Source organism: Leptonychotes weddellii, chromosome 4 (assembly GCF_054177405.1).
Source record: "Leptonychotes weddellii isolate Sample4059 chromosome 4, ASM5417740v2, whole genome shotgun sequence".
NCBI classification, from domain to species: domain Eukaryota; kingdom Metazoa; phylum Chordata; class Mammalia; order Carnivora; family Phocidae; genus Leptonychotes; species Leptonychotes weddellii.
This window is the reverse complement of record NC_138372.1, coordinates 31,914,417-31,938,380: the sequence shown is the minus strand read 5'-3', so window position 1 is coordinate 31,938,380 and position 23,964 is coordinate 31,914,417. Positions and strand designations below refer to the sequence as shown.

At 42.9% G+C, this 23,964-nt stretch overlaps 1 long non-coding RNA gene and 1 pseudogene across 1 annotated transcript in view; one reads left to right on the top strand and one right to left on the bottom strand.

Moving 5' to 3' along the window:
• Positions 1 to 217: 217 nt before the first annotated feature.
• LOC145721093 (uncharacterized) overlaps positions 218 to 23,964 on the bottom strand; it is a 38,790-nt gene continuing 15,043 nt past the window's right edge. Inside the window, exon 3 of the long non-coding RNA XR_014144562.1 lies at positions 218 to 472. This is a non-coding gene — a long non-coding RNA (uncharacterized LOC145721093). The remainder of the gene's footprint in view (positions 473 to 23,964) is intronic.
• On the top strand, positions 3,518 to 3,916 carry LOC102731624 (large ribosomal subunit protein eL30 pseudogene; annotated as a pseudogene).

The following is a 23,964-nucleotide window of genomic DNA, read 5'->3' as shown; positions in this document are numbered from 1 at the left end:
GAGACCATCAGGGTTTGAGGTATCCTCAAGTGTTTAGGGAGAAAGTAGGATTTAGATAGGGCATTAATGGAGATAGAATTTGAATCTTGAAGAGTGGGAAATATCACAAGAATAGAGCCTATGGCATGTCAGGGAACATTTTACTCATGACTGCACCATGAAGAGCGTCTACAATGGTAAGAGTTAAAATCTGAGATGGATCCATAGCACCGTAGTTAAGAACAACTGAAGGCAGATCTGGGTTTGAATCCTGTTTCTACCACTGAATGGTTGAGTGGTTTTGTCACATTTATCCTCTCTGAAGCTCAGTTTCCACCATCTTAAAATGGGGACGGTATCAATTATACCTACCTCATAAAGTCGACATGAAGATAAAATGAAAGTTACTCTCCATAGTTCTTGGCAAAGAAGTGCTCAGTACGTGATAGTTCCATGCTTTCCCCCCAGAGTCGGAGTTTGTGGTCTGGAACTTCTAGGGATTGAAAAAAAAATTTTTTTAATTAAAAATATAGAACAAAACAGACCTGTATAGAACAGATGGTCAGCCTTTTTGCTTTCATTTCATCCGATAGAGCAGCGTTTTCCCTGCCGATTTCCATCTGGAGCATGACTTTAGCGTACTTACTGTTTGATTTTGAAACATCCTTTTCCGAAAAGCATTCTTCCGAAAGGCACTCGTCCTAAAAATACTCTGAATCCTGCTCACCTCCACTATCATCTCCATGCTTTTCTAGGCAACAGAATGCTTCTGGAGGAAAATAGAAACCGTGTGGATTTCAGATTTGTGTTACTTGGATTTATTCATTCATTGACTTAATAAATATTTATTGAGTACCTATTTTTGAAAGATGAAAAGCCATCAAGGGGAAGCTACTTCACTTCCCACCTCCAACTTGCACCTGTAATTCCCTTCCCTTGTTCACTCCTGTTGCAGGGAGAGAAGAAGAGCCCCTCCTCCTTTTAAAAGCTGGACGCTCCAACCGTGCTTTGGAGCCCTGGCCTTCGTTGGAGGCCTTTGCACTAGTATTGTCTCTTTCCTACTTCCAACCTCTTCCTCTTTAATGGTTTCTTTATAGTCAATATTTAAACATACTCAAGTATCCCTCACTAAAAGAAAAAAAAGATAAATCCTCCTTAGTCTTTCATCCACATTGTTCTCCAGATTTTATGCTCTCCCTTCCCTCCTTCCCAAAGTTGTGCTAAGTATTGCCCACAGACACTCCGCCTTGATTTTATTAACCACCCCTTACTCCTCAACCCCATCAATCTGGAATTTGTGCCTGCCATTCCTCCAAAACTGCCTCAGTAAGATCATCAATTTTTATTTCTCCTTTTACTTGGCCATTCCCTGTTTGAAATGCTTTCTTCCTTTAAATTCTGTGACATCACACATTTCTGATTTTCTTCTCTCTTCTCTAGATGTTCCTTTTTGACCATCTTTGACAGATCTCCCTTTGTGCGACCATTAAATGTTTTTCACGTTCTGTTGTAATGCATACATCTCTTCCTACTTTGGCTTTTTCCTAAGGTAAATGCATTCACTCCCATGACTTTGTTACAATTGGCATAACTACAAGTCTCAGATCTATAGCTTCAGACCCATATATCCAATTGCCTCCATAAGCTCTCTACCTGAATTTTCCACTGGCCTCTCAAACTCCCAGCATATCTAAACCTAGACTTATCATTTTCATTCCCAAACCTGGTCCTCCTCTGTTGCTTCTCAGCTCAGTACGTGCTAGTATCAGCTGTTTGAGAGTCATCTTCGACCATTCCTTCTTCACCATTCATTACAAATCAATTACTAATCTTGTCATTATACTTTCTAGATATTCTGAAAACCATCTTTCTCTCCATTTTTACCACCATCATCTCTTATCTAAGCTACTGCAACAGCCTTCTTTTTAAAAGGGCAAATCTGTTTATATCACTGTTAATGCTTATATTATGGCTGTCCATTGACCTTGGGATAAAGTCCAAAATTCTTAGTATGGTCTACAAGGTCTTATATGTTCTGACCCCGTCTGCACTTGCACCTTTATTCTATGTCCCTTTCCCCACTTCTCTCTCCTCTGCAGGCATGTTGGTCTCCCATCAGTGCTTCAATGCATCATCCTCTCTCCTCTTTCACACCTATCTCTCCTCCCCTCTCCTAGCAATCTCTACCCTTCACCTAACTACTCCTATTCGTCTTTTTAGGTTTCAGCTTAACTGAAAGCAGAGTTGATTAGTTCTCCTTCTTTACATTCACATTATGCCCCATTCTTATCCTTCCTAACACTTCTCACTTTTATATTGTCTACCTTCACTAATAGTCTATAAGCTCCAGGGGCCATACCTGCCATGCTTAGCAATGTATTCTTAGTGCATAGCACAGTGTCTAGCAAATTTTGGTAATAAAATATATATTAATTCTTTCATATAGTAAGTGACAGATCAGTTTCACCTTTATTTCTGCAAAGTCTTCCTTGACTCATTCAAGCAGAATTGATAACTTCCACGTTAACATCACGACTATACCAAAGATACTATCTGTATCTTAGTTCTCTTTGTATCTCTAGCACTTCACTTGGTGTCTGGAACAAAGTGAATGCTCAATATATGCTTATAGTATTGAACTAACGGACTTTGCCAACTGGCTGGATATGAGATCTGAAGGAACACAGAAAGTCAAAGATAAACTCTGAAGTGTGGGCTAGCCTTTACCAGAAATGGAAAACTTGGTAAAGGAGGGTAGTTTAGAAAGTAAATATATGCAGTTCTGAGCATAGGTATTGATAGTCATAGTGACAGAGGAGAGAATTTATACAGAAGGTCAGTAAAGCAATGGAGTCCTGAAATGGCAACATGAAGATAATTCCCAGGTAGGAAGCAGTCTGCTATAGCCAGGAGAGGGCTAATGGATGGGATACATTCTAATTTGCCTAGGACAATCCCAGTTATCCTAGCATAATAATGATGGTGCTGCCCCCTTGTATGCTTAAAAGTATCCAAATAAATTAGGGGTGCCCAGCTGGCTCAGTTGGTAGAGCATGCAACTCTTGATCTCAGGGTCTTGAGTTCAAGCCCCACGTTGGGCATAGAACTTACTTAAAAAAAAAAAAAGTGTCCAAATAAATTACATGACCAGTCAACCAGAAGATCACATGAATTTGGAAAAGTTAAGTGAGTTAAGGGCAAGAACATTTAGGACAAGAGCATAGCAAGAAATTAGAGTGATTTCAACTTGCAGCCAGTGAAGGAATGTACTGAACTGAATGACATTTTATAAAGAGCTATGAAATGAACCAGCTAGCCACTTCTGGATGAGCAATGTCACAAAAACCCTGATAGGTAGACATTTTCATCCATATTTTATAGATAAAAAATATTTTATAGATAAAAATAATCAAAGCTTAGATTAAATAACCCGCTCAGAAAGTTAGTGCTTAAAAAGTAAAACATAGTGCCTTTTTCTCGCTCCCAGCCATCTTGGCGGCTGCTCCTGGCTGGCCTTGCCCACACCTAAGGCAGGAAGATGGTGGCTGCAAAGGAGATGAAAAAGCCACTGGAGTCTATCTACTCTGGGCTCCAAGTCATCATGAAAAGTGGAATGTATGTGCTGGGGTACAAGCAGACTCTGAAAATGATCAGACATGGCAAAGTGAAACAGATCATCCTTGTCAACAACTCTCCAGCCTTGAGGAAATCAGAAATAGATTATTATGCCATGTTGGCCAAAACTGGTGTCCATCAGTACAGTGGCAATACTATTGAATTGGGTTTAGAATGTGGAAAATACTGTGGAGTATGCTCATTGGCTATCATTGATCCAGGTGATCCTGATATCATTAGAAGCATGCCAGGACTGACTGGTGAAAAGCAAAACATGCAAAATTCTTCTTTAATGAAACTGGCCAGAGCTTGTTTAAAATAAAAAAAAAAAAAGTAAAACATAGCTAGAAAGCAAAACTAACTAAATATAAACAAGTAATTGAAAAAAGAAGTCAAAGGGGGAAATATCTGGAAGTCACGAGAAGTCCCTTCTCTGATAACTTGTAAGCATCTTGAGTGGGAAGGGAGAAATAAAGCATCGATATGATGACTTCCCCATAAGGGAGGGCAACCGCTACTACCAAGATCCTTCACTATAACTTGCAAAATTAGTGCTCACTGATTTCTGGAATCATGAGCTTCGTTGAAAGCCACCCTTCTTTTCCCAAGAGAGAAGTAATTCTAGGAAATAACTTTAGTGAAATGGAAGATAAGACACTTCTACCCTGGGACACACCTGACTTTAAAACCAGCTCGAAGGTAGAGAAAAATCAAATATTCAGGGGCAAAAGGAAGTTAATCTTGGCTAAAATGAATGTCAGAGAAGATATTGCAATGAAAGCCAAAGCAAGAAAGGGATAACCTAAGGAGAGCCTGGATATAAATATGTAGGACCGAAAATTACTCCGAAAGTCAAATCGAAGCGAAGCAGTGGAGGGACACCACAGAGGCATGGGCAGCGAAGGTAAGACAAAGGAATACAAACATTTCATGAGGATGACTTAAAGGTTCTAAGTTGGAAAACGAGTTGACAATTGTGATGATTCCTTCAGAGTGAGTGAAAATTGCATTTTAGCAGTAAATATCCTTCAATCTTTCCCAAGAGCTAAATAAGGTGCTCTTTTTTTTTTAAATATGGTTTTTTTTTTTTAAAGATTTTTATTTTTATTTATTTGAGACAGAGAGAATGAGAGGGAGGAGGGTCAGAGGGAGAAGCAGACTCCCTGCTGAGCAGGGAGCCTGATGCGGGACTCGATCCCGGGACTCCAGGATCATGACCTGAGCCGAAGGCAGTCGCTTAACCAACTGAGCCACCCAGGCGCCCCATAAGGTGCTCTTTACTATGTAATAATAGGAGTTTCACTTTTTACTGCCTCCCTCATTGAACAGTGCCTACTAAGCAATTATACTTCAGCTATGCTGCCCCTTTTCCCTTTCGCCTTTTCCCCTTCTTCTAAAGACTAGAAAGAGATGAATGCAACAGCACACAAGCAGTGAGAATTTCACTTGAAGACAATCAGTTTTAAGAAGCACTTTGCAGGGGCGCCTGGGTGGCTCATTCGTTAAGCATCTGCTTCGGCTCAGGTCATGATCCCAGGGTCCTGGGATCGAGCCCCGCATCGGGCTCTCTGCTCTGCGGGAAGCCTGCTTCTCCCTCTCCCATTCCCCCTGCTTGTGTTCCTTCTCTCGCTATGTCTCTCTCTGTCAAATAAATAAAAAATCTTAAAAAAAAAAAAAAGAATTCTAATATGGGGGCCTGCATGGCTCAGTCGGTTGAGCGGCTGCCTTCGGCTCAGGTCATGATCCCAGGGTCCTGGGATCGAGCCCCGCGTCAGGCTCCCTGCTCAGCGGGAAGCCTGCTTCTCCCTCTCCTACTCCCCCTGCTTGTGTTCCCTCTCTCGCTGTGTCTCTCTGTCGAAATAAATAAATAAAATCTTAAAAAAAAAAAAAAAAAGAAGCACTTTGCACAAATGCGCTGCATTTAAGAATGCTTTTGGTATATCTATCTTTCCATGGGACAACCCAGCCCAGTGTAAAGAACAAGTACCATAAACCAAGAAACCAAGACTGACTAGTTGTGGAACTTAGGTAAATCATATACTTTCTCTGTTTTCCACTTTTTAATTTATTTAAGTAATCTCTAGGCCCAATGTGCAGCTGGAATTTATGACCCCAAGATCAAGAGTTGCATGCTCTCTGGACTGAGCCAGCTAGGCACCCCTCTGTTATTCTAATAGTCATTTTTTTTCTATATATATTGCATGGTTGGTTGTTGTTGTTGTTTTGGTGACAAATTCTACACAAAAGTAAGGTAGGTATTGTTAAGGAATGCCTTGTAAATATTAAATCCGTTTTTATTTTTTATTTTTTTAAAAGATTTTATTTATCTATTTGACAGAGAGAGACACAGCAAGAGAGGGAACACAAACAGGGGGAGTGGGAGAGGGAGAAGCAGGCTTCTTGCGGAGCAGGGAGTCCGAAGTAGGGCTCGATCCCAGGACTCTGGGATCATGACCTGAGCCAAAGGCAGATGCTTAATGACTGAGCCACCCAGGCACCCCTCCGTTTTTAAATCATTATAAAGGCAGATAAATTATTACACTTTCTTTATTCCTTTCCTCTATTTTTGTAACAACCTAACATTTTATTGAATAAAGACTCATGAAACTTAAGAGTTTGAATAAATGCTGGAGGTCAAGTTAAAATTGGTATATAAGAAATAATTCTACTTCTATGGCCTCTTCTTAATTTACATATTAGTCAATCAATAAACAAACATTTGTTCAGTGCTTCCTGTGTGTCAGGCGTTACATTGGGCTGTGGGAGGGGAGGGATACAAAGTACTCTATTTCATCAAATCAAAAACAGTTTGGATTATAAGAAGCATCTCAATTTTCTGAGCTGTTAAAATGTGGAAAAATATGCATCTAAGAAGTGATTATATGTGGGTAAAAAACAAAGAGCTTCCACGGTGAAAAAACAGAATATATCCATATTCTACCCATATCCAAGTGAGTGCTAGAAACAAAAAGCATCTCCAGAAGTTTAGTGCAGCAAGAAGTCTCAAGGAACTGAAGGTGGTGAGGGAGGCGCACTGTGTATGACACTGGCCTAGTTCTGCTAATGTATTTTCTATCGATTCTATAAAGGCATTGGCAAGAAAAGAACAAATTAAAAACTAAGATTTATACTTTCCCTCCTGAAATGTGACAACTTTAAGTTTTGTTAAGACTTCTGAATCCTATAGTTATACCAACCCAAAACCATGATTTCTCTTGCGTTGGAAAATTTAACTTAACCAACAATTCTGTAAATTATGAATTAAGCAAATACATACTTTGGTAACATAAGAAGGAAACTTAGGGGAAATGGCCCAAATCATTTAAAATTTGAGCCTGTAATAATGGATGCAAATACTTTGAGATAATAGTTTCGGCATCATTTCTATGCTGGGAGAGTGAAAATCAAAATTGTTCTCCAGTGGAAGTTCTAAACTATGTCTGCATCTGTAGCTCTAGGCTAGGTTCCCAGGCCACTACTAAGTCTCTGTTTCCCCACCCCCTACCCTGAGCTATAAGTACCAAGACCTCCAACCTCTGATTAAAGAGAACACCAGTTGATGCTACACCTAAGAATTTAATCTTAGGACCACTGTTCATTCCCCCCCCTCAAATAATTTTGAACTTCAAGCTTCTTAGCTCCCACTACTGTCCTCTGCTGCATCTACTGTGACTAATCACACTTCTGCATGAAAACAAATACTTGTAGGACCTTCCGGACCACAGCTGACTTTTGTTAAGCCTTTGTGTCCACTGTTCTCCAGGAGTCAGCTGTGACTAAATCTGCCAAGCTTCATTCTGGTTTTCATAGGTCAAAGCCCCAAATAGAATTACCTGCTCTATTCCCAAATTTGTCCTCTGTGGAACTGTCATTCCTAAAATGCTCTACACTTCCTTAAGCCTAGTGTAATCCCTCTCCTCTCTCCCTACACAAACCCTCCATTTGCCCTCTGGAATTCCAATTCCTCTACACACTCAATCATTTCCCTGAATGCTCCTTCCACTTCGGTGCTTATTAAAACCTAGCCTTCTCTAGGCCACTTCCCGGGCTGCTCCCTCCAGTGAGGTCTGCTCATATTTTTCACACCTCTTTAGTGTCAGGAGACCAGAATACTCCCTGGTGCTAGTCAGAGTCCACTGCTTCCCCACCCTTTTGTAAAAACCCCTGCCATTCTCTCTGATTGGTCATTGTAATCCACCTGCCTTCTTCTTTTTTTTTTTAATCCACCTGCCTTCTGTGTACTCATCGTTCACAGAAGATACTGGCACTTGGTTGCTGTGTTCTCTTGTCCTGCAAGTCCTGCCATCATCCTAAGTGAGTTCAGAAAGACCCACCTAATCTCCGATGTCCTCCTCCAGTGCTACTTGGCCATCTATCCCCTCCTCCCCCCCGTCACTCCCTGGACCTTGTCATCATCACCTAAAACTCCTCTACTTTCTTTACTTCTAAAATCACTAATTCTTTTCCCCTCTCCCCTAAAATCACTAATTCTAATAGTCCACTTTCTTACCACAATTACCTATACTTCCAGCTCACTTATTACACCAGCCTGACTGCAAATGCCCTCCCCTTTGTTTGAAAAGATTATGGAGCACTTCGCTTCCTTTCTATTACCTCCTTCCTGTCTTTACTTCTCTATTTATCTGGCTTAGCGTTCATGGTCCATCATTTCACTCGCTCTTAGAATTACCCTGAACTCTCTCCTTGAATGCACTCATTCCTTGTCTTCTAAGACACCACACTCTCCTGGTTTCTCTTACTTGTCTGGCAGGCTTTCAGAGACATTTTTACTGCCTTCTCCCTCCTCTATTACTAAACGTTTACATGTCAGAGTGTTTCAGGGATCTATCCTAGGAGCTTTTCTCTTTTCATTCAATTCCTTTTCCTTAAGTAATCACAGCTCTTCCTATGGGTTTAATTACTGTCAGTATGCATATGCTCCTCAAATTCACACTCGAATTCAGAATTGTTGTTTGAGCTCCAGATTGATATACTTGCTTACCTGACATCTTCAAATGCATATCTCCAAGGGATCTCCAACACAGTGTGTTCAAAAGTAAACTCATCGCTTTCCCATTAAAGCTATTGCTTCTAGAAACCTGAGGCACTTTTGACATCTCCCTCTCTCACATCTCCCCATATTTAAATAATCTCCCCATATTTAAATAAGATCTGTTAATTCTATCTCCAAACTATTTCTCAAAATTTGTCCACTTTTTCCATCTCTACTGCCACCTCTCTTGTCCAGGTCATTATCATTTTCATTCAATAGGTGTTTACTCAATATCTACCGTGCGCCATGTCCTGTAAGTGCTAGAATATACAGCTGCAAAGGAACCTCTTGCCTGGATCACTTAAATAACTGGTCACATTGAAATTCTTTTTTCCCCCTCCAGTCTATTTTCTGCTTTGGAAACAAAGTTTTATTTTGTTTTTTAAAAATGCAAATCTGATTTTGTCATCACTTGTTGCATGGATTAAACTAGATTATGAATGTAAAGGACTTAGTGTCTGGCACGTGATAGTCAATAAATGCTAATCAGTGGATATATGTGGAATAACTCAGTAAACGATTTTGGAATAACTGGCCAGCCATTTAGAAAAAAATACGACCTTATCCCTACCTCACTCCTTAGACCCAAAGTATGTGGGGGGAATAAACCATAAAAATCCTCAAAGAAAACAAGGGGAAATATTTGTATAACCTTGGAGTTGAAGAAAGCCTTTCAAAACACGTCCCAAAAGTTAGAAGCCATAAAGAGAATCTGGTAACCACATACCAATGTAAACATTCTGCATAGGGAGAAAGGCCACACATAAGACTGGAAGACAAATAGCAAATAGTGAAAATATTTATAATACTTAATTAAAAAGAGTTAATAACAAATATCTAACTAGCTCTTATAAATCAACAAGAAAATATTAACAACCCACTAGCAAAAGGTCAAGCTGCATAAATAGAAAATTCACAATCTAAGATCTACCAAGTGCCTGAGTCTAAAGAAAATACGAATAAAACAATAAGCTATTACATTTTACCTATAGGTTGGCAAAGATTAGAAAGATTGACTACATTCTGTGTAGGTAATGGGCACTCACCTGCACTTTAGGTGGAGCATAAATTTGAACAATCTTTCTGGAAACAGTTTGGCAATGGGGAACATAATATGAAATATGTGTACCTCTTGATACAGTAATTCCACTTCCAGAAATTTACTCTAAAGATATCATTTAAATGGTTCAAGAAGATGTATGCTGAGAATGTTCACTGCATAATTGGAAATAAAGATTTATTGAAACAGCAATGATCTTCTTTGGCGCTGTTCATTATACTGGGGATACAGAAATTACAATAGAGAGATAAAATTCATTTTTTCATGGAGTTTACATTCCAAGGGTTAGAAAAACATTAAACTAATAAACAAATAAGATACCTTCAAATAGTGACACATACTTTGAGGACATAAAACCGGGTGCAAGAACGTGACAAATTAAAAAGAAAAGGTGTTTTAATATATAACAGAAGAAATTTTTCCTGATGTGAAGAGCTGTGGAGCACTGAATCTACACAGGGAAAGGACATACTGTGTCGCAAGAAAACCAACAATGAACAATTGAAACCAAGATATATCCTGATTAAGTTCCCCAGCTTTCACGATGAAGAAGGAATTCTTCAGTCATACGGGCTGAAAAAGTAGATCACTTATAAAAAGAAAGAATCAGGCTGGTCTCAGACTTCTCCACAGCGGCATTCAGTGGCTGCAAAGTTTCTAGGGCAGTAAAGTGAGCCCAAGAATATAATATCTGATCAGGTTGTCATTTAAGTCAACAAGCCAACAACACACATTCTCAAACAAGCAAGAACTTGGGGAGTAAATAACATACAATCCTTCCTGAAAAAACAACAACTTAAGATGAAATCAAGCCAACCAAGAGATGAATGAAAATGCTGGGGTAAAAGTAAAGCAACATTCGACATCAGAAAAACAATGGAGCATGACTTCAAGGGTGTGAGGGGAAGCAAATGCAACCCATGAATTTTATTCTTAGTCAAGTTGATTTTCAGGTAAGGCATACCTCATTTTATTGTACTTCGCTTTATTACATTTCATAGTTTTTTAATAAATTGTGGCAACCCTGCATTGAGCAAGTCTATTGGCGCCATTTTTCCAACAGCATTTGCTCATTTTGCGTCTCTGTGTCACATTTTGGTAATTCTTTTTTTTTTTTTTAAGGTTTATTTTATTTTATTTGAGAGACAGAGAGCATGAGCAGGAGGGACAGAGGGAGAGGGAGAGAGAATCTCCAGCAGACTTCGTGCTGAGCATGGAGCCCAGTGCGGGCCCAATCCCACAACCATGAGATCATAACCTGATCTGAAACCAAGTCAGACGCTTAACCGACTGTGCCACCCAGGTGCCCCTCATTTTGGTAATTCTTGCAATACTTTCAACGTTTTCATTATTATTATATTTGTTATGGTGATCTGTGGTCAGTGATCTTTGAGGTTACTATTGTATTTGGGGTGCTACGAACATGTATTGTATTATGGGGCACCGTGAACTGTGCCCATATAAGATGGCAAACTTAATCCATAAATGTTTTATGTGTTCTAACTGCTCTACCAACTGGCAGTTCACCTGGTCTCTCTCCCTCTCCTCGGGCCTTCCTAGTCCCTGACACACAAAAATATTGAAATTCGGCCTGTTAATAACCCTACAGTGGCCTCTAAGTGTATGAATAAAAGGAAGAACTACACATCTCTCACTCTAAATCGAAAGCTAGAAATGATTAAGCGTAGTGAGGAAGGCATGTCAAAAGCTGAAATAGGTCAAAAGCTAGGCCCCTTAAGCCAAATAGCTAGCCAAGTTGCTAATGCAAAAGAAAAGTTCTTGAATGAGATTAAAAGTGCTACTCTGGTGAACACATGAATGAAAAGAAAACAAAAGAGCCTTATTGCTAATATGGAAAAAGTTTGAGAGGTCCTGGGGTAGAGCCCCGTGTTGGGCTCCCTGCTCCGCGGAGAGCCTGCTTCTCCCTCTCCCTCTGCCTGCCACTCCCCCTGCTTCTGCTCTCTCTCTCTGTCAAATAAATAAGATCTTTAAAAATAATAATAATAAATAAAAAGATATTCTGCTGTATTTTCTCCTGCCTCATAAATTTCATCTTTTTCACTAAGATCTTTACTTAATTATCAGATTCACATAAACTAAGATTGTCAGACTCACATAAAGAATAGAGGTATACGAGGGACACCTGGGTGGCTCAGTCGGTTAAGCGTCTGCCTTCGGCTCAGGTCACGATCCCAGGGTCCCGGAATCGAGCCCCGCATTGGGCTCCCTGCTCCGTGGGAGGCCTGCTTCTCCCTCTCCCTGTGCTCCCTGCTCTGCCTACTTGTCCTCTCTCTTTCTGTCAAAAAAAAAAAGAATAGAGATATACTTTTCAATTGACCGGAATGCTTGAGACCCTATCAGAGGTGCCCCATCTCAATCTGTAAATACCTGAGAAGCAGAATTAGTAAACCAGTAGCCTGATGAGATTGCCAGACCTAGTAATTAAAAAGGGGGACTATTTCATCCAGGTGACCCAAGACGACAAGAATGCTGAGTATCTTTACTAGAGACATACAAGGCAAGAGGACTTCTCCTGGCCAGAGGAAATAAATAGCCCTGAAGCCTTGAAACGTTCAGGTTCTCCTGTTTCCAATATATTTCTTTGTTCCATGGTCAGTCCTGGATGCATCCAGCTAACATTTATCTCTGTGGCTTTCCTCTACATTGAGTTGTATTGCAGACCACACTGAAGCTTTTTTTCCTTAGATGTGTTCATATCACGGGATTAGTAATCAAGTAACCATTCCCAAGGGCCTAGGAGACCTTGCGTTCCTTTCATCACCTGCCCATTAAGTTAAATTCTCTCAGTGGCAATCTTATTTGTAAGTTCTAAGTCCTAACTACAACAACTTTATCTGGGAAGAGAAGTTTGAATTGAAGAAAGATTGTTGAACAGTTCAAGACAGTATATAACAGAGAATTGTGTAGTACAAGAGTTATCGAAGGTTTTTACGCATGGAAATGAATGATGGAAGTGATGTGGACTGGTCCACCAGTCACGGGGAGGTGGTCGCTGGAGCCAGGGAACCGCGGGGGACAATGAAGGTAGGGACACTAGTTGGGAGGCTGCTGTAGTAATTTGGACAAGCCAGCTCCAAATTCTAGACCACAGAGCCTCCACCAAATTCCTCTCTGGATCCTCAGCCCTTAGCCCAAAGTGCATTCAAACTTTCAAGTACTTTAAAATATGTTGCACCAAATTATTGTTTGTCCTATTAATTTATTAAACCTCTTAATTTGACTTAGCAATGCCTTTCTTTGTAATGATATCAACCATTATCAGGGGCCCACAGTGTGGCAGACATTTAAATATTTTTCTATAATCCTATAACAACCTTATAATGATTTACAGATAAGCCAAGCAAGGTTCAGAGAGTTTTAAGACACATGTACAAGGTTTCACAGATAGAAAATGACAGTCCAGGGGCGCCTGGGTGGCTCAGTCGTTAAGCGTCTGCCTTCGGCTCAGGTCATGATCCCAGGGTCCTGGGATCGAGTCCCACATCAGGCTCCCTGCTCAGAGGGAAGCCTGCTTCTCCCTCTCCCACTCCCCCTGCTTGTGTTCCTGCTCTCACGATCTCTCTCTCTCTCTGTCAAATAAATAAATAAAATTAAAAAAAAAAAAAAGAAAATGACAGTCCAGACATCAAATAACATATTATAAATTAAGAGAAGTGATTTATCTTATCACTTTTCTGGAAAACAATAATTATTTTTGACAAAACCTGAGCCACAGATACGCTGAAATAGTGGTCTCCAAACTTCTCGACTATGCATACTTATCGGTAAAAAAGCCCACCCTCTCCCAAAATAGGTATATTTATTTCTAATTTACTACCATCCGCTAAAATCTCAAGGTACAATATATACTTAGGGCAGAATTCATTATAATGTATGTAAATCCTTATTGAAAATACTCTTCTTAATAATTTCAAAAAGTTTTTGCTGACTTCTTGTCAGATCTGATTAGCTTATGATTGTTTTTATCTGATAATCTGTCTAAGAACTCCCATTAGGAGTAGAAGTGATTGATTGTGCTTGCATTTTTTGGTATTATTTAAAAGTCATGTTTTCTTTGTAGGAATCTTTTTTTTTTTTTAAATTTTATTTATTTATTTGAGAGATAGAATGAGAGACAGAGAGCATGAGAGGGAGGAAGGTCAGAGGGAGAAGCAGACTCCCTGCCGAGCAGGGAGCCCGATGAGGGACTCGATCCTGGGACTCCAGGATCATGACCTGAGCCGAAGGCAGTCGCTTAACCAACTGAGCCACCCAGGCGCCCCTGTAGGAATCTTTTAAACCCTCTGTCCTTTCTATGAAGACGTTTAGCTAAAACTAGTTAATATAATCAGTAAATCTTTAACTGGGTACACGTTAACTGCAACTCGTCTTAAGAACCTCTGTCAACCCCAGTGTTTATAGCAGCAATGTCCACAATAGCCAAACTATGGAAAGAGCCCAGATGTCCATCAACAGATGAATGGATAAAGAAGATGTGGTATATATACAATGGAATACTACTCAGCCATCAAAAAATTGAAATCTTGCCATTTGCAACGACGTGGATGGAACTAGACTATTCTCGTGCCTTTCTGAGCACAGTGAGATCATATTTTCATACGATCTCACTCATATGTGGAATTTAAGAAACAAAACAGAGAATCATAGGGGAAGAGAGGGAAAAATAAAAGAAGATGAAATCAGAGATGGAGACAAATCATAAGAGACTCTTAATCATAGGAAACAAATTGAGAGTTGCTGGAGAGGAGGGAATTGGGGGGATGGGGTAACAGGGTGATGTAATGAGCACTGGGTGTTATATAAGACTGATGAATCACTGAACTCTACCTCTGAAACTAATAATACACTATCTGTTAATTAATTGAATTTAAATGAAAACAAAACAAAACAACAAACAAAAGCAGAAACAGACCCATAAATACAGAGAACAAACTGAGGGTTACTAGAGGGGAGGAGGCTGGGGGGGGTGGGCAAAATAGGTGAAGGCAAGGGGGAGATAGAGGCTCCCAAATATGGAGTGACTAAGTCACAGGAATTAAAAGTACAGCATAGGGAATATAGTCAACGGTATTGTAATAGCGTTGGGTGGTGTAAGGTGGTAGCTTCACCTGTGATGGACACAGCATAATGTATAAACTTGTCCAATTCCTATGTTGTACACCTGAAACTAATGTAATGTTGTATGTCAACTATACTTGAATAAAAAAATTCCATTATACATATATGAATCTAAAATATTCCATTTTATATACATATATCTATAAAAGAATCTCTGTCAATCTTCCATATTGTTGAATTCCTCGCTTCCCTTTAGGATACATCGTGTCCCTTCATGACAGGTGACCAGGTGACCTACCAAGTAGGGTGCACATGGACATCTGGGCCTTTTTGTTCACTTGCATGGTGGGTGAGCCTACTCTGTGCCTGGAGTGTGGGGGAGGACCAGGGTTTGGCCTGTTCATCTCAGTTTTAAGGTTCTGGAACTTAGAAGAGTCATAGCAAGACTGTAGAACTCAGGTCTGCTCCCTCATTTTCCTTTTTGCGACCACAAGAAGAGACAGAATCTCATACAGTCTTGCTGCTGGAAGAGGGTTTTAGGGGAAGCTTGTCAGAACCCCTTGTTTCACTTTAGAGGGAGATGTGGGATGAGGTACACAAGCCTCCCAACTCCATGGCCTGGGGCTTTCCAGGACCCTGCCAGAGGCCAGGTTTCCTCACCTACTGAGCTCATCTCCACCCCATTACCACTTTGGGTCAGGGCCATGAACCAGGATGTCCCCCCTTCCCTGGAATGGTCACTGCTCCCTCATCCCCCTTGAGTTTCTGGGAGACCCAGATCCTGGAGGCGCAAGGAGGGTGGGAGGAGGCCAGCTAATTAGCCAGTCATTGTGATTAGCCATGAGAGCCATTCTTCCTCCAAAGCCTGGATAGTCAGGCAGGGGCAGAGCAGGGGTGCAGGGCTATCTGCCCACTGCACAGATGTCCTGCCCCCGGGGACAGTGCCTGAAACCCACCCTTCCCGCTCCCCTGGCTGGGCCCATATGCTCCTCCCTCCCATTCTGTACCCCCTACCACAGGTTTCCTAGACTGTGCTCAGAAAGGCAAGAGAATAGTCATTCCCCCCACTACTCTTAGTTGTAACATCTAGTTTTGTCAAAGGGGGTGCTAGGCAGCCCCCATTCCTTAATGCACACTGAAAGACTGTGGGTGTTTAATGACCTGGAACCCAGCCCTTTCCCTTCCATGACCCCTGTGGAGATGGAATTGTCTGGACTTCACCAGGAGTCTCCTCAGCACCCCACCATACACACCATTCCTGCCTAAATCCCTCTCCTCAACTCCCCTTCACTTTGAATGACTTAGAAATTGACTTCCAAACACCCAGTTTGGGGACCACAACCACCCCTAGGCATTCTCAAGTCTCTTCCCAATAAGTAACAGTAGCTAACCCTTAAAGAAGACTTATTATATGCTCAACACTTTATATAGATTAACTCATTTAATCCTCACAAGTTTGTGAGGTCGACACTATAGTTATCCACATTTTATAGATGAGAAAATTAGATCACGGAGAAGCTAAAGCCCTCGCCTGAGGTCACCTCGATGGTTAATGGTGAAGCCGAAGTTTGAACCCAAGTAATACAGATCCAGAGGTCTGCCCTTAACCACTATACTATGCACCAAGGTAAACCTTATATTGAGAATTGATGTTTTCTCCACTTGTAAAGTCTGACTTAAAGCATTAGGAAATATTATTGATCTGCATTATATAAGCTACACAAATTCAGCTTCAAGTAAAGTCCCCCAGCTGCCTTTCAGTCAAATTGCTGCTGCCCCAAAGGCCTTCCTACATAGAAATTCTGGAACTGCTGCTGTGAATGCCCTTCGTCTTTCTCCTTCTTGAGACCCTTGATATCCTGTGGACACCTTCATTGGTGGTCTTGTCTGCTCTCAGTGATATTCCTTCCCACTCCTCAAGAGAACACCTGCAGTGCTCACTAGCTGAATGTTTACTCCTCTTTCTGGAAGGAAGATGAAAGCGAGCAAGGAGAGCTGGGTACACAGACATCCATCAACTGGGCTTTTGATCTCTCTGCCCAGGGAAGCAGATTTCACACCCAAGCCAACTGCAACAAGTTTCACTAGTGAAGTTTCCTGTAATATCCCATCCAGTCTGGAACTGAATCTGCATCGTGGCGAGTCCCCTCAACGCCATTCCCCCCAAGAGTCTAGGGCTGGCTCTGGGGTGATATGACAGGACAAACCATCAGTTCCTGTGGAGTTTGAACAACACCAGGCCCCAAATTCAGAGTTCCTACTACGTGCAGAACCCATCATGAGTCCACACTTGCCACCACCGCCAACATGGGAGAGGGACTTGCTGGACACCAAGGCCGGCCCTGCCCAGGGCTCTTGCCCTCAGGTCCTTGAATTCTGATGCAGGATCAAGTAGGGAACGTGGGCACAAGTGAAGAAACTGTCTCCTGGCTCTCGGACAAAAGGGATTCGGTGAACGGATGAGGGCGCTGCCAGGAGGGGCTGCCAGGTGGCAGCTGGAGGGGCAGAGAAGCAGTCAGCGCAGGCAAGAAAGGCAGGCGACCAGCTGTGGCAGAGGCCAGACAGCTGGCCGGCCAGAAGAAACCCTTTAGGATGTCGTTCGGGCCCGAAATGCGCCCTCGACAGGGGAAGTTATTGCGACGCCCTTGCAAATATAAAGTGCTGTACAAACACTAAATCTAAAATGGCTAATAATTTTGTTATGTTAAAGCATTCATGTCAGGTAATTAATGTAGTCATTGTGATCATTTAATTTTATGGCAGGTAGTGTAGGGCTGGACAGAAATAGGGCTCTTTGGCCCAGTCCTCTCATTTCTCGTTAGGGAAGCACAGTCTCCCTGATCTCCTGCACCAAGGTCCTGCTGGAGGGGCTGCTGGGGTGGGGGGGGGCCTCGGGCGGAGGGACCTGGGCCTCCATGCTTCAAGGATTTCACTATCCTTGGCCCCTGGTGCCTAGAGGCCCTAGTGCCCCCTGGTGGTGCATGAGGTACCACCATTTCCTCAAAGGAAATCCCCAGCTGAATCCGTGAGGAAAAGAGAAAATTGTGATCTCCTAATGGAAACTTCTCCCTTGACAAGTGGGCCTCAAGGCTACCAGGTGCTATGCACAGTAAAGGGGGAGCTGGCGTTGCTGTGTGGTGTTCCCTGGGGGGCGGGGGGGGCGGCAGAGCAGGTTTTGTAGCAGTTGGAGGCCCTAGGAGGAACCAAGAGGCCCAGCGTTCTTGCCCCCAAAAGCCCCAAAGGGAGGCGGTTCAGGCTCTGGCCCCCAGTGCAGGCCACCATGGAGCTCTGCGGAGAGAGGAATTCTCGCTGCTCTTTGCTCAGTCTACCGAGGGTCCAGCTTGAAACAGTGACTCCATCTTCCCTCTGCTCTCTATATTCCTTCTCCCTACCTCCCACCCCTCTGCCTCCTCAACATACCCTGAGCCAAGGCAACTACTCTCATTCCTTTCCCCAAATCTTCTCATAATCTCTTCCATGGGGAGCCCTTCCTGGTTAAGTAGGTTCCAAAGAAGAACCTCATCTTCTATCAGCTCTCAGTCCCAGTCTATATGCCAGCCTGGAGTGGGGCTCAGAAGGGTGTAACGCTGGCCTTGCCTTGCCCTGAATGAGCCCCCAGCCTCAAACATGTCTACATTCACACAAATGCACAGAAAGCTATCTCCATCTCGACCTCCCCATTGATCCTTGTGTGCCGAGACGTGGTGACCAGAAGGCTTCCCCATATTGGAAATATTAAGATTGGCTTGGTTATATACTGAGTTGTAACTTAGAGAATCCTTGAATCCTTGACTGTGGTCAATGCACACTCTTGTTTCTATCTCTCTTCTCTTCCGCTATTCTCTGCTGGACTTACCTGTCACTTTAAGACATTGAGGGTATAGCAGCCCACTTTCCCAATAACTAATATATTTATTGCTGACCCGGAAAGGTTTTGGGTATATCCTTCATAGTGGCTTTCTTTGCTAAAATCAGCAGTAGCTGCCTGGATGACCCATAAACTGCAGGTTACTTGGAATCAGGTGGGCGGAGCCACAGGGAAGACAGTGAGTCCAGCCAGCGGACCATGGCCTTGCCAGTCTCAGCATCAGCGTGTGCTTAAGGCAGCTCTCTGTGTGATAGGACCCTCACCCACTCAGCTGAGGGAAGGATACGACCACTGCCTTCCAGATCTGTATTTAGCCTAGAGCTCCATGTTCATTAGCATGAGTCTCACAAAGGAAAACCACAATGCTACTATTACTGAGGCATCACCATGTGCCAGGGACTGTAGAAAAGCACTTTATATATATTGTTTCATTTCATGCACCCGAGGTTCCTACATCATTCGTGCCATTTGTGGCTTCATTCTACAGATACAAGAACTAAGTCTCAGATTGGTTAAGCAGTTGACTTAAAGTCATATGGTTGCTGGGGAGCAGAGCTGGGATCTGAGCTCAAGCAGTCTTTGGCACGAATCCACGTGCTAAACCACTACTCTGTATCGCCTCCTTTTGTGCCGTGTTGTCTGAATGCACTGGCCTTACATTTTGAAATTATTATTGCTGTCTACTCTGTGCTGGGCACTGTGCTGAGCCCTTGGGAGGGATGGACATTATATAAGAATGATTGATTGGTTGAGGCTTTCCATTTGAAAGTCACTGTTGTAAGTTGTACTGGAAAGTCATTTGTACCGGACAGTGAATAACTGGCACATCTACAGCTCCTTGCGAGGAGAAGGGGCTCCGGGTGCTTCCTTCTGCAATGATGACCGTGCTTGGTATCAACTGACTTTACTACTCTGACCACAGCTAACTGCATCAGGGGTGGACACGTGACCCAAAGGCAGCCAATCTATTTGTTGGTCAGGAGCCCATGAAGTGGCCTAGCAAGAAATTCTGCTCCACGGAGTTACTCACTGGGATGTGGCCAAGCCAATTAGATCCTTTTCCTTGGAAAATGGAAACTAACATTAATTTTAAGTGTTAGGTGCTGCAGAAGCAAGGACAGAGTACTAAGTGACTACAGTGGTGAAAGACAAGATTGGAGATCAATGAATGCTCACTCAGAGGCAGCAATGAAAACAACTCATTTCTAGAACTACACTGTACCCTGAACAACAGCATTCTCAGAGTTTCTATGGGCTCTGTGAAGTCTCATGGTGTGGCTATGTCTCCACTTCCTTATTACTTTCTATGTCCTCACAATGATCCCCTATTACCAACACAATCTCAGTGTGTCCTCATGGAATTCGCGATTAAGTGGGTAACACAGACAATGAAGCAATTACAACAGAGTGTGATAAACGTAACCATGGCAGAAGCCCAGGAGGCTGTGAGGGCACAGAGGAGGCACAAGGAAGAGTACATCTAGCCAGAGACAGTCAGGGAGGGCTTCCTGGAGGAAGATGAATCAGATACAGTTCTCATTTTACTCAAAGCAAAAATCATCACCCTTAAAATCACCCTACATAATCTGACCCTTCTTCCCCACATTGCCTTTCCAATTTCTATTCTTGTCACTGTATTCCCCTTTTGCTCACCCTACTCTACCTTCACTGGCCTTTTGGGTGCTCCTGAAACACACTGGCTCCTGCCTTAGGATCTTTGCTCTTGCTCTTCTCTTTACCTGGAATGTCTCCAGATATCCACTTGTTCAACTCTCTTACTTCATTTAAATTTTGCTGAAATCTCATCTTCTCAATGAGGCCCACTTTGGCATCTGATTTAATACCGCATCTTGTCTGCCAACTCCTATGCCCAGGCAGTACTGATCTCCTTACTCCGCTCTACTTTTTCTTTATTCCTTAGAACTTATCATACTTACCATCTCCCAACATACTTAATGATTTACTTATTCATTTATGGTTTTTTCCCCGTTTCCCCCCACCCCTAGAATGTAAGCTCAACATGGATAGAGGTCTTATTTTGTTTATTGACTGTTGTAGGTCGTGTTCCCCAGAAAGCAGATTCTGAGACAAAGATTAGTATGCAAGATGTTTAGTAGACTGCTCTTGGGATCAGCACCAATAGAGGGAAGCACGATTAGGCAGAGGGAGAAGCTGAATTGTGAAGCAGTCCCAACAAGACCTCAGCCAGTCCCACAGGAAGCCCTGGAGCTGGGATGATCTTTCAAAATTACCCAGAGTTGGGACAAGTGAGCTTGATCTTTATGCCCCAGTATTGATCAGTCATTGATGCGACTGTCCTTAGAAAGAGGCAGGACGTTGGGCAAAGAAGTTTTCTTCAGCTGCAGCCATCCCCCAACAAGGCTAGCCACTGAGGGCTGCTAGCAACACTCCCAGCAACTGGCAGAATCAGTCCTTCATTCCTGAAGGGGGAACTAGGCAGCAGATCACTGCATTCACTGCAATTGACCCTGGTACTGCTTGGATTCACTCTCTTATACTGGTTCTGAGAGCACCTCCTCCAGGATTTCCGTGGGTCTCTTTTCCCAGGGAAACTCAGAAGAAGAAGGTTTGAAGAATGAAATAAAGACCCCACTGTTGGATCTGGTCTCAGGGTCGCAGCTTATATCCATTATACTCCTCCTCTGCTCACAGTTCTAGGTTCCTTTCGCCCTCAGCTAGCACATCTGTTGGTCTTGGTAGCTTAGCTGGTGGCATGATGTAGACTCTCATCCTTGGGGGATCTCAGACTGGTTACCATTCGCTTCTCAGGCTGGGGCTGTGCACTTGTCCTTAGACCATCAAATTAGGAGAAAGGAGTACCAATAGATCAAGTATCAAGTGGATCGCCTGGCTGTTCCCATTGTGTAACAGCAGTCCTGCTGCCTCCTAATGATCTGAGCCAGTTACCTCTGCCAAGATAGAGTGACTTTTCCTCTTGCCTATTGTCCGTGGCATGACAAACCCGAAGAACCCACGCAGCAGGCATATCATATAGTTTAATAGGACTCTTACTGTGTCTTCTAACAGAAGTGTTTCCCTTTGGGAATCAGCTCTTCTAAATTTGCAAAGCCCAGCATTATATATTTCACACAGAGATCACTGGGAGTAATTGTAAATGAGGCTTTGGTTTCCGGACCCCACCGGGGACATATCTCCATATTAAGATCTTTGATTTAAAATGTATACTGTGTCCTAGGGGGCACCTGGGTGGCTCAGTCAGTTAGGTGTCTTGACTTTGGCTCAGGTCATGATCTCAGGGTTGTGAGATCGAGCCCCACGTCAGGCTTTGCGATGGGCATGGAGTCTGCTTAAGATTCTCTCTCTCCTCCTCTGCCCGCCCCCCCCCCTAAAAAATGTATACTGTGTCCTAGAACAGAGTTTCTAATCTTGGCACTATTGACATTTGGGGCTGGATAACTCTTTATTTGGGTGTGTGGGGGAGGGGGAGAGGCTGTCCTGTGCATTGTAGGATGCACACCCCTAGCTCCTATTTACTAGATGCCTGTGGCACTACCTCTCCTTCTCCCTTCCTCCAGTTGCAAAAATGAAAAATGTCTCCAGATATTACCCAAAGCCCCCAAGGGGGCAAACCTATCCCCAGTTGAGAGCCAGTATCCAAAAAGATGGTGCCCCATTCTCATAGAGTATCACCTCCTAGCTGGTGTTTCCGCTGTGCCTTCAAAGGGGCATTTCACTGTTCAGTTAGCTTCTGGGTCCCATAGCACGTGATGCGCTCATTCTTGCACCTCTATTCCTGTAAAGTAGGTCCCTTGGTATGACATGGTAGATAGTATATGAGATTGTATGCTGATGAATCAGACACTCTGTAAGCCTTCATTTGGTGCTCTTGGCTAAAGCCCTGTAGGCAGGAAAGGCAAACTCATAACCAGAATATGTATCTATTCCCGTCAAAGTAAATTTCTACTTCTTCCAAGATGGAAAGGGCCCAAAATATTCAACTTGCCACCAACGGGCTTACCGATCTCCTCAGTGGGTGATGCCATCCTGGGGACTTAGCATTGGCCTCTGTTACTGCTAGGCTGAACATTCCACAGTGGCAGTAACTAGATCAGCCTTGGTAAATGGGAACCCATGCTGTCGGTGCTGTGCATAACTTCCATCCACCCCTGCCATCCTAGTTACTTCATCCATGCATTCATCGTACTGGCACCGGGGTAACCAATGACAGAAGCTGGCTGATATCAATGGGCTGAGTCATTTTATTTATTTATTTTATTTTTAATTTTTTTAAAGATTTTATTTATTTATTCATGAGAGAGAGAGAGAGAGGCAGAGGGAGAAGCAGGCTCCCCGCTGAGCAAGGAGCCCAGTGCGGGACTTGATCCCAGGACCATGGGATCATGACCTGAGTTGAAGGCAGACGCTTAACCGACTGAGCCACCCAGGCATCCCTTTCTGCCAGTTTTATATTAATTTAGTTTTTCACATTTAATTAGGAATTAGTAGTAGGAACTTTGTGATGTAATCTGAAACAACCAATTTAATCTGGAAGTGATATTATGCATGTATTTTTCAAGCATTGTTTATTTGTTTAGAAACATAAATAATAATGTCTACTATTTTTTGACCACTTATTATGAAACAGGTGTTAGGCTGTTTTATATACATTTATTCCCCATGGCAGCCCTATCATTATCAAACCCATTTTTTTTTTTAAATTTTTTTTTTAAAGATTTGTTTATTTATTTGAGAGAGCGAGAATGAGAGAGAGAGAGAGAGTACATGAGAGGGGGGGAGGGTTAGAGGGAGAAGCAGGCTCCTCGCCGAGCAGGGAGCCCGATGCGGGACTCGATCCCGGGACTCCAGGATCATGACCTGAGCCGAAGGCAGTCGCTTAACCAACTGAGCCACCCAGGCGCCCTTTTAAAGATTTTATTTATTTATTTGACAGAGAGAGACACAGCGAGAGAGGGAACACAAGCAGGGGGAGTGGGAGAGGGAGAAGCAGGCTTCCTGCAGAGCAAGGACCCCGATGCGGGGCTCGATCCCAGGACTCTGGGATCATGACCTGAGCTGAAGGCAGATGCCCAACCGTCTGAGCCACCCAGGCACCCCCTGAGTCATTTTATTTACTTGATGGTTTAGTGCCCCTTCCATGGTGGCTATTCACTGGTGGGCACCAACAAGTCATACAAGATCTTCACACTTTGTGCCCATTCTCATATGTCCATTCACGGGCCACTACCCCAGACCTCCTTGTCCGTGATCTTCCAGTCTTGCCCCTTCCAGTTGGCACTATCATTACCCACTGCCCCTGAGTCCATAAAT